Source organism: Procambarus clarkii, chromosome 30, assembly GCF_040958095.1.
Source record: "Procambarus clarkii isolate CNS0578487 chromosome 30, FALCON_Pclarkii_2.0, whole genome shotgun sequence".
Taxonomy (NCBI): domain Eukaryota; kingdom Metazoa; phylum Arthropoda; class Malacostraca; order Decapoda; family Cambaridae; genus Procambarus; species Procambarus clarkii.
Window position 1 is genome coordinate 30,121,601 of NC_091179.1, and position 11,990 is coordinate 30,133,590.

Sequence of the window (11,990 nt, forward strand, 5' to 3'; positions counted from 1 at the left end):
TCCACCCTGATATACGACCACCCTCCACCCAGATATACCACCTCCCTCCACCCAGATATACCACCTCCTACCAACCTGTGTCACGTGGGGGTGGGCGGTCCGGGGCTCTGCTAACACTCGACTGCTAGGGGCTCAAAAGGCCCAAATACTCAGCCCCTCCGACTCCCGGGATTCACCGGAGTCTCCTTGGTCACACAAGATAGGACCAACAATGCCCACCTCCGCAGGTCTTTGCTTCCACCACAAAAGGGGGTGCCACTGATTCACCCTGGAAGCCCTTCAGTCAAACACGGGGAAACTGCTGTTAACAGTTCCGGCCTAGACCCGTGGGGGAGTGAAGGAAGACTCAGGCTTACCTTATAACCATAACCTCCCTGAGCCTTGCCTGCCAGACAAAAAAAAGTTGCAGGAACTCCTTTCCTGCCTGTCTTCTCTATCTTCCTCTTAGCAAGGTTGCCAGCTGGGTTATTATATCTGCACCCCAGCAATGCAGTTCAGTGGGTGTATTATATATTGTTTGTAGCCAGAAATGTATGCTCATAGAGAAATATCATAAATGGAGGCACACTCAAACACAGTAATAAAATGTGTGGATTTACTGATGAAAATTACATGAACACACACACACAATCACAAGTAATACATGAATATGGAATATGGATAATGAGTCTGGAGATCGTCAGCCTCTTCTTCCACGACCTCCAACACTCCTTCAACTGGGCAGGATGACAGGAGTCTCACACTCTCACAGGAGGGCCTCTTCACCACGTCGGCACCTCTTCTTCACTGTCCTGCCATCCATACACACTGTCCTCTCTGACAGTTCTGGACACAAGCTGCCTTGCAGCCTACTCTACTATTAAAGTAATAAAGTCTTGCTGCCACATACACAAGTAAATATTGTGGCCTAACTAGCCTACTCATACAAGGGGTAATGGGAGGGAAAATGATCTACCTTACACTCCTGGCTCACTCGCCTGTCCCTCGATGGTGTGAGGTTCCCACTCTTCCTTGGGTCGATCCTTGACGATCCAGGACATTCCACAGGTCCTCAGGTGTCGTGAAGCCTTCGCGCTGTCGCCGTTCCAATCCCTGAGATTCAGCTGCCCCAATCCTGGTTCATCGATGGGCGCTGAGCTAATCACTATTTTTCCCCACACTCGCCTCTCCCACAGGGCGCTGCTCCTTGTCCTAGGCACGGTGTCGTCCTTCCAAGATTCACAGTGGATGTGACCCCAGTCACAGCTAGGCCTGCCCGCCCACCTTCCAGACCTCAACGTCCAGCCAGCGGCGGCGCCCAGCGTCGTCGCCGACTATTTTCCAAGTTTGGCACTTCTCTGCTCACTGAACTTGGTTCCTCTTTTGCTTCCCAGAAGCGCAGGGTCTCCAATAACTATGATGGGCTGCGATGGCCAGCTCAATCCACTGAACAAGGCTTGCAGAGCCTCCAATCCTTGAGAGCAGACCGAGGCGCGTCCTGTCACTTCCAAGGTCAGAACAACTCTGACGTTGGCGCCGCCCGGGGCACTCGGTGACGTCATGGCGGGCCCTGATTTGTCGCCCGCGACCTACGTCGACCAATCCGCGATCGACTAATGTCCCTTCCAAAAGGTCATATCTGCCGTAGGGGATACTGCTTCATTTTATAACAGGGCGCCAATTTTCCTTTATTTACAACTTATAATATAACTTCCTTCCCTTAACTGGCAGCCGGTCTGGTCGCCACATATATCATTAGACTCCCTGAACCTCAGAGAATCAGTAGGGAGAGCTGATATGACTCTTTAAGCCGGCAAACGAAAGAAATAGGAGAGGGCACCGTAACATACCCCTCCCCTTAAAATAAGAGTCATATCGGAAGAGCAGCACTCAAGAGGGCAACCTATACTCTTGCTCCCTCCGTTCCTGAAGTGTCACTCCTCCAGTTGGCGATGTGGCTCGTTCCACCTTGCCAGTCACTTGCCTCATTGTATCTCCACCTCGCATAGTACAGGGTGTGATGGGTGTTCCCTGAACACCTACAAGAAATCCCCTCTCCGTGGCTACGAGTGTACTCCCACGGCTCGTTACCACTGTAATACTCAGTGCATGCAGCGCCTCCACCGCGTCGTGCACTCCGAGATAGTCTGGCATTTCCACTGCGTCCTACAGGTACTCCATGTTTCCTCTCATGATCTCCTCTTCGCCAATCTTCTCTCTTCTCGGTTCCTCTTCTCCCATAGGTGCGTTGTCTCCTCACAGTGGCACTTGTAACCTGTACTCCATCCAGCAGCTTCCTCTCTTCCACACTAGGCTTTTGCGATGGCCCGATGCCCCTCTGGTCAGGCTGGCGCCTACCCTGGGTGTACCTATTCCCTGCTTTCTTCGTATTGCCTTTCCTATACCACTTGCTCCTTCGTTCCCGACGAACATCTTCACTCCTCCATGAGATTCTCTTCCCTGCAGACGTATTCTTCGGTTCGTGGTTGGGCTCATTCACCTCCCTGTGGCTCACCTCACTACGGTGGTTCATCTTGCACCTACCACTATTCATCTGGCCGGCATAGGGTGCACTGCGTCGTGGCTCCTCCACTCTGCCCCTCACTGCCGTTCGCTCATCCACTGAGCTTACTTTATTTACGTTTCTGTATGGAGGGAGTGCGGTCTGCAGCCTCTTCACCGCCCCAGGCGTTTGTACAGCTGCCCCTCGCCACTCCTCCACACGCATCATCAGGCTTAGTCGGAGGGCTTCGTCGGGGTTTTCCACTACCTCCGACGACCTCTCTGCACTCTCGCCCTCGTTGTCGTCGTCTCTGGCGACGTTTCCCCTGGCGAAGTCGACTTCCTCTCTATCATCTAGAACGACCGATACCTCACCCGGCAGGGTTGTACCGCTGCTTGCAACATAAGCACTCCTGGCCCAATCGGGTTGTATCCTGCCTCCTCCGAGGTCATTACCCAGCACCATCTGTACATGCTCTAGGGGTAACTTAGGGGCTACAGCTACTATAGCTTTCTCGACTCCGCAGTCGGCAATCAGCTGTACTTCGTGAAGTGGCAACCTGTATTCCTCCCCCACACTGCGTATCCTCACCACTCCCACAGGTGAATCATTAAATTCCTTGGGGAGAATACTCCTGGTCATCATACTTATGTCAGCACCCGTATCTCGAAGCACGGCAACCTCCACTGGGTCTGACTTTCCAAACTTCACGTTGGCCCCGAAAACGAAGGGATGTTCACCCAACTTCATTTCCCAACCATTCACGTTGGGTCCACTATAATATGGGGTGTGAACAAACACTCTCTCCTCTTCCAACATTAATCCTTCATTCCTTTGGTGCTCCTCACACTCGCGGGCATAATGTCCTCTCACACCACAGTTGTAGCATCGGCCACCTCCCCTGGGCGGCCACTCGCTAGTCACTCTGGCGGTACCACTTGCAGACGTCCCCTGGGTCCTCCTTGGACTCCCTGTCGTCGTGTCCGGGACTGCAGCACTTGCTCCCGAGTTAGGTCCACTGCTCACAGCTTGGGGCTTCCTCCCCGCGTCTCTTGAGCTCTTGAACCACGTTACTTCATCGGGCACACTACTCTTGGGAGAGTCCCCACTCGTCCTCGCTCCTCCTGAACTCCTAAGGTTCCCTCCCGACCTGGGGTAAGGCGAGTGTCTGGGCGGCCCCTCCCTCCTGATATGTAGTGCCTCCTCCAGCATGTCGGCTCGGTCCGCTGCAGCCTTCAGGTCCTTAATACCTGCTTCTCTCACCCTTACTCGCAACTCAGGATGGAGCACCGACATGAACTTCTCCATCACTATCAGTCGTTTAACATCATCCACCGACTCCGCTTCCTCCGCCTTCAACCATCGTAGGAATTTCCGTTCCATATCCCGGGCGGTCTCGGCGTAAGTCTTTCCCGACGCTCTTGTACACTCTCTGAACCGCTTCTGGTACATCTCCGGAGCCAGCCGGAATGAGTGGAGAACCGCATTCTTAATCGCGTCATAACTAGTACACTCCTCTAGGTCCAGCATGTTATAGGCTTCCCGGGCCTCACCAGTCAACCTGCCCTGGACCAGAGCAGCCCAATCATCTTCCGGCCACTCCTTCAGAGTTGCTATCCGTTCAAAGTGTTCGAAGAACGCCTCAGCTTCTTGTGGTTCGAACGTAGGTAAGTCAAGTTCCCTTACCTTGAGGTCATCCCGCCGTGCAGGTAGTGAGGGCAGACCACGTTCAACGCGACGCAATTCGACTTCTTTCTTTGCCCTTATCTCCTCCAGTCGCAGTTGTCTCTCTCCTTCTTCCCGCTGCAGCCGAGCTTCTCGCTCCTCTCGCTGCAGCTCAGCCGCATGTTCCTCTCGCTGCAGCTCAGCCGCACGTTCCTCTCGCTGCATTTGCGCTTCTCTCTCCTCTCGTCGCAGCTGGGCTTCCAGTTGCATCTTCATTATTTCCAGTTGCAGGCTCCTCTTACTACAGCTGGACCCTCCACTGCTCCCATGTTCACTGTGAATTCTCTCCACACTGGTAGGCGCTTGGGGAAGCCCTAGTCGGGACGGTTCACCTTGCGACGGCTCTCCTCGGGACGGCTCCTCTTGAGATGGCTCCTCTCCCGTCGCTTCCTCTCGAGCTGTGAGCTGTGCCATGATCTCTATCCTTCGCTCCGCTACCTTAGTCGTCCTCAACCTGATCCCAAAGTGGTTTGCCACTTGTTGGAGCTGGGCCTTGGTACACTCTTCCAAAATTCTCTCGTCCCTTGTGTCAATAAATTTCTTTACTTTGTCCTCCTCCATCTCTATATCATCAAGCATACACGACAGCACAGACAAGTTAGTAGGCACTAATTTCACCGTTTCAGTCCCTTAGCTGGTTGAGTAACAGTACCACCGAATTCACTGGCCACACTGTATTAGTACCCTGGCAACACTTGTCTTGAAATTTGGGCCACACTGTAGCTTGATCCGCGCTTCCTGGCGAAGTTCCCAGTTCTTGGCTACCGGGGTTCGAATCCTGGTGAGGTCGCCAGTTCTCTTGTCACGTGGGGGTGGGCGGTCCGGGGCTCTGCTAACACTCGACTGCTAGGGGCTCAAAAGGCCCAAATACTCAGCCCCTCCGACTCCCGGGATTCACTGGAGTCTCCTTGGTCACACAAGATAGGACCAACAATGCCCACCTCCGCAGGTCTTTGCTTCCACCACAAAAGGGGGTGCCACCGATTCACCCTGGAAGCCCTTCAGTCAAACACGGGGAAACTGCTGTTAACAGTTCCGGCCTAGACCCGTGGGGGAGTGAAGGAAGACTCAGGCTTACCTTATAACCATAACCTCCCTGAGCCTTGCCTGCCAGACAAAAAAAGGTTGCAGGAACTCCTTTCCCGCCTGTCTTCTCTATCTTCCTCTTAGCAAGGTCGCCAGCTGGGTTATTATATCTGCACCCCAGCAATGCAGTTCAGTGGGTGTATTATATATTGTTTGTAGCCAGAAATGTATGCTCATAGAGAAATATCATAAATGGAGGCACACTCAAACACAGTAATAAAATGTGTGGATTTACTGATGCAAATTACATGAACACACACACACAATCACAAGTAATACATGAATATGGAATATGGATAATGAGTCTGGAGATCGTCACCCTCTTCTTCCACGACCTCCAACACTCCTTCAACTGGGCAGGAAGACAGGAGTCTCACACTCTCACAGGAGGGCCTCTTCACCACGTCGGCACCTCTTCTTCACTGTCCTGCCATCCATACACACTGTCCTCTCTGACAGTCCTGGACACAAGCTGCTTTGCAGCCTATTCTACTATTAAAGTAATAAAGTCTTGCTGCCACATACACAAGTAAATATTGTGGCCTAACTAGCCTACTCATACAAGGGGTAATGGGAGGGAAAATGATCTACCTTACACTCCTGGCTCACGACGCCTGTCCCTCGATGGTGTGAGGTTCCCACGCTTCCTTGGGTCGATCCTTGACGATCCAGGACATTCCACAGGTCCTCAGGTGTCGTGAAGCCTTCGCGCCGTCGCCGTTCCAATCCCTGAGATTCAGCTGCCCCAATCCTGGTTCATCGATGGGCGCTGAGCTAATCACTATTTTTCCCCACACTCGCCTCTCCCACAGGGCGCTGCTCCTTGTCCTAGGCACGGTGTCGTCCTTCCAAGATTCACAGTGGATGTGACCCCAGTCACAGCTAGGCCTGCCCGCCCACCTTCCAGACCTCAACGTCCAGCCAGCGGCGCCGTTGCCGACTATTTTCCAAGTTTGGCACTTCTCTGCTCACTGAACTTGGTTCCTCCTTTGCTTCCCAGAAGCGCAGGGTCTCCAATAACTATGATGGGCTGCGATGGCCAGCTCAATCCACTGAACAAGGCTTGCAGAGCCTCCAATCCTTGAGAGCAGACCGAGGCGCGTCCTGTCGCTTCCAAGGTCAGCACAACTCTGACGTTGGCGCCGCCCGGGGCACTCGGTGACGTCATGGCGGGCCCTGATTTGTCGCCCGCGACCTACGTCGACCAATCCGCGATCGACTAATGTCCCTTCCAAAAGGTCATATCTGCCGTAGGGGATACTGCTTCATTTTATAACAGGGCGCCAATTTTCCTTTATTTACAACTTATAATATAACTTCCTTCCCTTAACTGGCAGCCGGTCTGGTCGCCACATATATCATTAGACTCCCTGAACCTCAGAGAATCAGTAGGGAGAGCTGATATGACTCTTTAAGCCGGCAAACGAAAGAAATAGGAGAGGGCACCGTAACACCTGGTATACCATCTCCCTCCACCCTGATATACCATCACCCTCCACCTTAATATACCACCTCCCTCCACCCTGATATACCACCACCCTCTACCCAGATATACCACCTCCCTCCACCCAGATATACCACCTCCTTCCACCCTGATATACCTCCTCCCTCCACCCAGATATACCACCTCCCTACACCCAGATATACCACCTCCCTCCACCCAGATATACCACCTCCCTCCACCCAGATATACCACCTCCCTACACCCAGATATACCTCCTCCCTCCACCCAGATATACCTCCTCCCTCCACCCAGATATACCACCTCCCTCCATCCAGATATACCTCCTCCCTCCATCCACCTTCATCATGCACCCTGAGCCGCCCCCATCACCACACTCCCCCACCACCACCACCACTCTCCCCACCATCACCACCACTCTCCCCCACCACCACCACCACTCTCCCGCACCACCACCACCACTCTCCCCCACCATCACCACCACTCTCCCCCACCACCACCACCACTCTCCCCCACCATCACCACCACTCTCCCCCACCATCACCACCACTCTCCCCCACCATCACCACCACTCTCCCCCACCATCACCACCACTCTCCCCCACCACCACCACCACTCTCCCCCACCACCACCACCACTCTCCCCCACCATCACCACCACTCTCCCCCACCACCGCCACCACTCTTCCCCACCACCACCACCACTCTCCCCCACCACCACCACCACTCTCCCCCACCATCACCACCACTCTTCCCCACCATCACCACCACTCTCCTCCACCACCACCACCACTCTCCCCCACCAACACCACCACTCACCCCACCATCACCACCACTCTCTCCACCATCACCACCACTCTCCCCCACCATTGTCGGAAAATCCGACAGCATTTAATATATCATACAGATAATAGCTGTGTTGTATAAACAAGTTACCCATAGAAAACGTAACTTGTAGTGGAATTACCGTCTATAGAAAACGGGATATCATCACCACATACTATTATAATTCACCAGCTATTCTGCTGGGAATTATTCTTAAATACATTAGTCTTTGGACTTTACCATCATAAAACATCTCATATAAATTAACTTAATTATCAATATTAAAGTAGAGTAAATGTGACCCTTCTATCACTTTCTGACATGTGGACAATGTAAGCCAGGCGTCAGAGTGAGGAAGGAGGGCAGCCATTGTTGTGTCACCTCCGAGACGTGTGGAGCAAATTTGGCTCCTATCATATCTGGACAATGTCGGCCAGGCGTCAATAGTATGGAGTGTTAGATGCAGCCATTGTTGAGACTAGACCAGAGGCTCACACGGGAGCAAATTCGGCTCCTGTTAAATTTACTTGGACATAGTGTTATGGAAACTAAAAGTGTACCATTATCAACACGCTGTCTACAAATTCAAGTTAAGTGTTCTTTCCGAAACCCATTATCTATCATTAGTGGCCATTAATGTCATTGGGTAGGGTTAGCCGGTTAGAACGCGAAATCGCCTCATACTAAAGGTAATTAAGCCAGGTCTTTATTGTTCCATGTACAATGTTTCTCTGAAATACCTGTCATATACTAGGTTTCTGGCTTCACAGCTAGCGCCCTTTTAAGAGGTCAAGACGAGGAAGCATGTTTGTGCATCAGTTACCAGCACGTGGAAGCTACCTCAAAGAGGGAAAATGTGGTCTACATCCTGGTTATACCTGCTGTACAAATAAGATAAGGAACCTTTTCAATGCATGTAGTTAATTCTGTAGTTTGATTGGCTGCATATATATTAATTTAATAAACCCCCCTAATGTGTAGAGGATCGATTTGTGAGATTATGAGATTATTGCAGAAATACAGTCCACTTATCATTATACAAATTGCTATCGAAGTATATAAATTAACGTAAATATAAATTCATATAAATTAAATAAATATAAATCTCACAGGTCGGTTCCCACAACCATCACCACCACTCTCCCCCACCATCACCACCACTCTCCCCCACCATCACCACCACTCTCCCCCACCATCACCACCACTCTCCCCCACCACCACCACCACTCTCCCCCACCATCACCACCACTCTCCCCACCATCATCACCACTCTCCCCACCATCACCACCACTCTCCCCCACCATCACCACCACTCTCCCCCATTATCACCACCACTCTCCCCCACCATCACCACCACTCTCCCCCACCATCACCACCACTCTACTCCACCAACACCACCAATCTTCCCCACCATCACTACCACTCTCCCCACCATCACTACCACTCTCTCCACCACCACCAACACTCTCCCCCCCCATCACCACCACTCTCCCCACCATCTCCACCACTCTCCCCCACCATCACCACCACTCTCCCCCACCATCATCACCACTTTCCCCACCACCACCACCACTCTCCTCCACCATCACCACCACTCTCCCCCTCCATCACCACCACTCTCCCCCACCATCACCACCACTCTCCCCCACCATCACCACCACTCTCCCCCACCATCACCACCACTCTCCCCACCATCACCACCACTCTCCCCCACCATCACCACCACTCTCCCCCACCATCACCACCACTCTCCCCCACCATCACCACCACTCTACTCCACCAACACCACCAATCTTCCCCACCATCACTACCACTCTCCCCACCATCACCACCACTCTCCCGCACCATCACCACCACTCTCCCCCACCATCACCACCACTCTCCCCCCCCCATCACCACCACTCTCCACCCCACCATCACCACCACTCTCCCTCCCACTATCACCACCACTCTCCCCCACCATCACCACCACTCTCCCCCACCATCATCACCACCACTCTCCACCCCACCATCACCACCACTCTCCAACCACCATCACCACCACTCTCCAACCACCATCACCACCACTCTCCCCACCATCACCACCACTCTCCCCACCATCACCACCACTCTCCCCCACCATCACCACCACTCTCCCCCACCATCACCACCACTCTCCCCCACCATCACAGCCACACTCCCCCACCATCACCACCACTCTCCCCCTCCATCACCACCACTCTCCCCCACCATCACCACCACTCTCCCCCCACCATCACCACCACTCTCCCTCTCCATCACCACCACTCTCCCTCACCATCACCACCACTCTACTCCACCAACACCACCAATCTTCCCCACCATCACTACCACTCTCCCCCCCACCACCACCACTCTCTCCACCACTACCAACACTTTCCCCCCCCATCACCACCACTCTCCCCACCATCTCCACCACTCTCCCCCACCAACACCACCACTCTCCCCCACCATCACCACCACTCTCCCCCCATCACCACCACTCTCCCCCCACCATCACCACCACTCTACTCCACCAACACCACCAATCTTCCCCACCATCACTACCAATCTCCCCACCATCACCACCACTCTCCCCCTCCATCACCACCATTCGCCCCCACCATCACCACCACTCTCCCCACCATCACCATCACACTCCCCCACCATCACCACCACTCTCCCCCACCATCACCACCACTCTCGACCCCACCATCACTACCACTCTTCAACCACCATCACCACCACTCTCCCCCACCCCACCATCTCCACCACTCTCTCCCACCATTTTTCCCCCTCACCATCACCACCCCATCATCACCACCACTCTCCCACACCATCACCGGCACTCTCCCCCACCACCACTCTCCCCCACCACCACCCTCCCCCCCACGACCACCACCCCTCTCCCCCACCATCACCACCAATCTCCCCCCCCCAACATCACCACCACTCTCCCCACCATCACCCCCACTCTCCCCACCATCACCATCACTCTCCCCCACCATCACCATCACTCTCCCCCACCATCAACATCACTCTCCCCCACCATCACCACCACTCTCCCCCACCATCACAGCCACACTCCCCCACCATCACCACCACTCTCCCCACCATCACCATCACTCTCCCCCACCATCACCATCACTCTCCCCCACCATCAACATCACTCTCCCCCACCATCACCACCACTCTCCCCCTCCATCACCACCACTCTCCCCCACCTTCACCACCACTCTCCCCCACCATCACCACCACTCTCCCCCTCCATCACCACCACTCTCCCCCACCATCACCACCACTCTACTCCACCAACACCACCAATCTTCCCCACCATCACCACCACTCTCCCCCCACCATCACTACCACTCTCTCCCCCCATCACCACCACTCTCTCCACCATACCACCACTCTCCCCCCACCATCACTACCACTCTCCCCCCCACCACCACCACTCTCTCCACCACTACCAACACTTTCCCCCCCATCACCACCACTCTCCCCACCATCTCCACCACTCTCCCCCACCAACACCACCACTCTCCCCACCATCACCATCACTCTCCCCCACCATCACCATCACTCTCCCCCACCATCACCACCACTCTCCCCCACCATCACCACCACTCTCGACCCCACCATCACCACCACTCTTCAACCACCATCACCACCACTCTCCCCCACCCCACCATCTCTACCACTCTCTCCCACCATTTTTCCCCCTCACCATCACCACCCCATCATCACCACCACTCTCCCACACCATCACCGCCACTCTCCCCCACCACCACTCTCCCTCACCACCACCCTCCCCCCCACGACCACCACCCCTCTCCCCCACCATCACCACCACTCTCCCCCCCCCAACATCACCACCACTCTCCCCACCATCACCCCCACTCTCCCCACCATCACCATCACTCTCCCCCACCATCACCATCACTCTCCCCCACCATCAACATCACTCTCCCCCACCATCACCACCACTCTTCCCACCATCACCATCACTCTCCCCCACCATCACCATCACTCTCCCCCACTATCACCACCCCTCTCCCCCACTATCACCACCACTCTCCCCATCATCACCACCCCTCTCCCCCACCATCACCACCACTCTCCCACCCCCACCATCACCAGCACTCTCCTCCACCATCACCACCACTCTCCCCCACCATCACCACCACTCTCCCCCACCATCACCAGCACTCTCCCCCACCATCACCACCACTCTCCTCCCATCATCACCACCACTCTCCCCCACCATCACTCTCCCCCACCATCACCACCACTCTCCCCCAACCATCACCACCACTCTCCTCCACCACTCTCCCCCACCATCACTCTCCCCCAACCATCACCACCACTCTCCCCCACTATCACCACCCCTCTCCCCCACGATAACCACCACTCT